Source organism: Papaver somniferum, chromosome 7 (genome assembly GCF_003573695.1).
Source record: "Papaver somniferum cultivar HN1 chromosome 7, ASM357369v1, whole genome shotgun sequence".
NCBI classification, from domain to species: domain Eukaryota; kingdom Viridiplantae; phylum Streptophyta; class Magnoliopsida; order Ranunculales; family Papaveraceae; genus Papaver; species Papaver somniferum.
In genome coordinates this window covers 226,462,871-226,468,870 of record NC_039364.1, presented here as the reverse complement: position 1 = coordinate 226,468,870, position 6,000 = coordinate 226,462,871, and positions in this window count along the sequence as shown.

Sequence of the window (6,000 nt, the reverse complement as noted above, 5' to 3'; positions counted from 1 at the left end):
AACCTCTTCCTATTGCCTGAATGTTCTTCCTTGCAGCAAGTGGGAGTGTAACGCCGCAACGTACACACAGGGAACAACAGGAGCTTAATCCAGCAAGTGATATCCGCGGGATTACGAACTGCACTCTGAATTTCATCCGCAAAACCCCTAGCAAAACTAAGCCTGCATTTGGCAGGGATGCTGGTAACAGTTGAGATTTGGCATCGCAGAACCCTGTCAAGCAAAGCAAGATCAATGAGAGGGAAAACAGAAGCCACGGAAACTCCAGCCAAGTCAGGGACAACACCGTCAACAGTTGAGGCAGCAGGCCGTGAATTAAGAAGTCGGCAGTCCTTCCTTTCAACGGGATTGAGTTTCCTCACCCTTGTGCATGGCACACTTCTTCTTCCATCCATGTATGAGCATACAGTGGTGGCAAAGCCACATTTGCATACTTTGCAGTGACTTCTCCCAAGCAAGATATACAGCCAGATCATTGTTGATCCTCAGACGACACTTCTCTTTGGCCTCCATAGTTGGGTAATGCTTGTCTCTGAGATGCGTGAGTAGGTAACCTTTGATATAACCCCTCCCTCCCACGCCATTTCTGCAACCATCCAACCCAGCAAAGGGGAATTGGTGATATTCAGAGTCGTCAACATTAGATGATGACGCTGAGCTGGTAAAGCCATATACAGGTGACGGGACAGGCGTAACTTGAGAAGTCGATGCAGAAAATTGAATGCAGGCAGGGTACGTAGAAGGTTCGGCAGCTATGGGAGTATCAATCCAATCAGAAGATTGAATGCAGACTTCGGGAGGTTCAGCATCTACGGGAGTATCAAACGAAACAGAAGATTGAATGGAGGCTACGGTTGCGACTGGTAAAGTTGCAGGCGTAACTTGAGCAGTCGATGCAGAAAATTGAATGCAGGAAGGGTACGTAGAAGGTTCAGCAGCTACGGGAGTATCACTCGAAGCATAAGATTGAATGCAGGCAGGATTCGTAGAAGGTTCAGCAGCTACGGGAGTAATAATCGAAGAAGAAGATTGAATGGAGGCTACAGTTGCGACATGGAAAGTTGCAGGTGATGTCGAGGCGGAAGATAAACTCCTGGGAGGCTTTGCAGAGGATTGAATCAACAACGATCGTCTTGTGCTAACCATTGATAATCATCACAAAGGTTAAAAAAAAAAAAAAAAAAAAACCAAAACGAGTTGCAGAAAAAACTCGAGCAGAGGAAAACTGTTGGAGCAGGGTATGAAAAAGATGCGGAAGAGGAGAGGGAAACGATTGCAGATCAAAAAAACCGATGAAGAACGGAGTTGATCAATTGAAACAAAAATTACAAGACAACAATTTACATGGCCATGAGAGAAGGACTTTCAAAACTTGGATCTTCGAAACTTGTGATGTCTTGGTATCATGGATTCTAACAACTTATATCATTTGCTCTTATAACTTCAACTTTTATTTTTGAATTATTCTTTTCTATTTTTTCTTCTAAACCTAAAACGTCTTCAACTTTCTTCATAGATTTTGATGTCGCTCCGCTTGTTGATGATGATAAGTTTCTACTGAGAGAGAGTCGCAATCCAGTAACTAAGACTACATTGTGAGGTTGCTTTGTCTTTCTGTCATTTCCTGACCTACTTGCCTTTCCATCATGTATGGTTAGGTCCATCACGGTTACCCTCTAAAAGGAACAAGTTCTCTCCTGAATTTCAAGGATCTCAATGTCTTTTTCTCTAATGTCTCAAAAGGTTGTTATCCCTAGCATTCAAATTTCTATCTTTTCGTTGAGAAACAGTATGTAAATTTAGCTAATCGGATACCATGTGACGCTAGAAGTTTCAAAAGTGCAACTAAAAAGTTCTTCCCCACCCCCAAACTTAAATCTAACATTGTCCTCGATATTCTAAAGATAAAATTAAAAGCATGAACAAGGAGAAATTGTTACCACTTGAAGAAAAAGAGTTAAGCAAAGATATTACCATGTTGCATGAGCATGGGTTACCTCCCAAGAAGTGCTAAGTTTAAAGTCTTCAGCCAGACTTGGGAAAGGATTAGTCAACTCGAACCGTATAACAGTAGCCGGAATAACTGTGGGTCTTCAAAACCAAATAGATCTGACCAAAGGAAACTGCAGTAAACCAAGAAAATGAACAAGACTAGCATTCCCTTACCTAGTTTCCTGATTAAGACAACTACATCTAATTGTGGTTCAGGTTCAGGTTCTATAAAAGAGTCTAAATATATTTCTTTAGGCTGCAACTCCTCAAAAGTGAGATCCGAATTAGGTCCTAGAGTCTGTAAAAACTCAAATAAAAATTTAGAAGCACATAACAACCTGAATAATTGGGGATCCTCTAAGTCAATTATATTTGACTCACAAACTTGACCATAATAATGGTCATTCTTAAGAAAATGTGTCGACCCTAATATCCTAAAGTAATTAGGTTTAGTCTCAAAACTTAAATACCGACACATCTGAAAACCATATGTTCCCACAATTAGAAGAAAAGTTTTTGGTGGGAAAACAAAGTCAGTCTTGGTATCATAGCCTGGGTTAACCACATCAACCAGAGGATGGGTCTCTAACAAGAAGGAAACGGTGATGAAATCCGAGTCCTTATCTTAATTTGGCCAGGCCTTGCCCTTTACTAGGAAATTAAAACAACCGTATTCAAATCCTCAGCATATATTCACTTTAAGGCATACAATAAGCCCGCTGGCAGGGGATTCACGGGTATTTCGAAAGCTTACCTCCCATACCAGACGGGCGCAGAATCGCTGAAGTCGACTCGGGCCACGACTCATATGTCATGTGCGAACCCGAGGGGCCGAGACGATATTGTAATCGTCGTCCTTCCCTGCAAACAATTTTATATTTAATGTACCCTTCCTTAGGGTTTAAAAAAAAATTGTCCAAGTCCAAAGTCCAAATAAAGTGCAAAAGAAAAGAAATAAAAAATAATAATTACAAAAAATGGGAGGTCTCTAAAAATAAAATAAAATAAATTCTCTCTATTTTTTTTAATTTTTCTTTCGCTCTCTTTTTGCTTTGTCTTTTTCCTTCTCTTTTGGCGTTAAGCTTTGATTCCAAGTCTTTAGTATCCAACTTCAAACCTGTAATACAAAGACACACCCAAAGAAACGTAAAAAGAACAAATGAAATAAAAAAAAAACCCTAAAAATTCTACCTAAGCACAAATCCGCGTCGGCGGCGCCAAAATGATAATATTTTTGGATGATGTTGTAGTAATGAGGTTCAAATTCTCGGACTTGTGAAGATTAAATTTAAAGATTTGATAAAATTATATACAAAAATATTAACAAAGTGGGCGAGAGGTAATGAGAAAATAACCAAGACACTGATTCCACTATTATACATGAATTAATGATGGTAAATAATCAAAAACTCTAATTATCTTTTAAGTCCTTTATATCTTAACTCACTAATAATCAAGCAAATTCTCAAACATCAATTGTATCCCTTAAGCATAGATTATCTAAACAAAGCATGACCTATCTAATTGAATCACAACTGATTAGGAAAATTACGCAAACAATTTAAAACTCTGAAAAAGCAGTGATTGAGTGAATTATAATTAAATATTAGAGAAAATAAAATAGTTATCAATTATTCATGCGTAAATAGCTTCCTCATTTCCTTGGTTATGGGAGTATTAGCCGCTCATCATGTTGGAAACACGCTCAAAAATCATTATTATTGCTCAAAGGGTGTTTACAAATGATGAAAATGGGGAAATAATTCAAAACCGGGTTTTGTAACAATTATATTTGTTACAAACCAAAAAAAAGACGATACAGAGGATGTGTCACTGTGACTGTTGCTCTAAGACCCACGGCTCTGTGTCGCAAACGCTGGCAAATAAGTCTTCCTCTGATGTACGACCCACGGCTGTGAGTCGTTGTTACTGTTGGAAAACGACGGTCTTGGATGGTCCGTTCTTCGTGTTCTTCATGTTCATCATCATCATCAGCAGCAGCAGAAAACGAGTTTGGGAAAACTCGAATTTCTTCTTCTCTGGCTCTCCTCAGCCCCCCAGACTCTCGACCCCCTTCTATGATACTTCAAGACCCTTTTTACACACCTACAACACAAGAAATCTCCTCCATAACTCGAGATAATCCTCTCTTTACTCGGGTGATAAAAAATATTTTCGGGAAGATTTTCTTCTCTGTTTTATGATTTTCACGCGTTCTCAGCTGTGTTTCTTTCCTTTTATACCTTCTTCACGCTCCAGAATATTGATTAAGTCTTCCAATCACGAGCAGTACACGTTTAAACTCGTGTAAGTTTGTGTTTATCCTCCAACTCACTGTTTGGATTAAACCAAGTTATCCATCCAAATTTGATCGAAACAAACACCCATACCAGCTTTTCTATGACATATCACATCTACCCATGAAGTTTCAGCGATTGAATCGCACAAAAACTCTTCCAAAATCCGATCGAAAAATCTGCCTGTGAAAAGAAATATTTTCCCGCCAAAATATTTTTTTGAATTTGTGAAGAATGTCACCCCTTATCCAGTGGTCACCCCTTATCCCTTGCTAGAGTCCGAATAACACATGTCCTCTGGGGTGTTTCCAACATTTTTCTGGGTTCCTCCGACGCATTTCTGGGGTGTTTTTAGTCTCTATCCTGGGGTGTAAAACACAACTTTTCGAGCCAATTTCGCCGCAAGAGCTTATTTTTCCAAAAACATCTACAAAAACATAAAATAACACAATAAGTATTTAATCGAGTCTAACAATACAGAACATTGAGGACAAATTAGACACAAAAATGTGTCATCAGCAATTTAGCTGCTTGATTATTTTTCATCCTTTTAATTATCTTTTGTGCCATAAACAAATATTTTGAGATCATGATTAATATGAGGAGCTAAACCCCATTACTGAGGCGATAGAGGAAGCTATTTTTCCAAAAAAAAGTGGTGTATTCTTATTTATCTATTTATTTGCAATTATTATATGATTATTTACCTTGATCGAAAATTGTTTGAATGATCTTTGTTAAGCAATTGTTATTTCTTTTGATAGAGCATACTTGGACCTAGGTTTTTGATGTTTTATGCTTCGGATTTACACTTGTTATTTTGAGAATCTACTTGTTTCAATAGTTTAGAATCTAATTGAACGAGAAAGTTGCATGAATATAAATATTATATTAAATCACTTTGAACTTGGAAAATAGTGGAACCTTAGCCTCGGTGTTCTTTTAATATTGATATCATCTTTGTCTGATTTGTTATAGTTATTAGTGAGTTTTCTATTTAGTTTTAGAATTGAAGTCTAAAGTATCCTTCACAAGTCTGAGAATCGAATCAATTTATTTACCACTATCACAACCACATCAGTCTCGTCGAATTATCCTCCATCTACATCTTCCCTGTACTCAGCAATTGCAACTATGTCCCGGATCCTGACTGAAGATAAGATGTTTTAGCGTTTTATACGCGAGAAACATGACCATATCAAGTAGAATAAGCATTCAAATTATCCCTCGGCAATAAACACATGCATGAGACAAACTATGGGTCGCAATCGGTTTGAAGAGGAGTTTATAGTTTCCACTCTATTCAGACGCGCACAACTCGTACTTTAGTCACTTAAATCGATGAACTGAGACAAATGGGTAGAGAATTCGACAACGCTCCCTTGATGAAAAATATTCGTCTATGTCTCTCCCCACGTGTTAAAAGGGAATGATGTTTCGAAATATGGTCTAAGAGATATCATCAAAACACTTAAAGGAATTGATGTTGAAAATCTCTGATTCCCGAGTTCAAATTCACATGGATTTATCATCGGAAAAACAAGCTCCAAATCCTAATTTTATTATAGTAGATGAAAGGCAAGTCTTTTCTGTTCGATATTTGGGTGTCAACCACTGAAATCGGACGTCAAACGAAGTTTCCATTACCTCTAGAGCGAAGGTCGCGCAAGGGAGGAACTTCTATTACGAATTTAACTTAGGGTTTTTGATA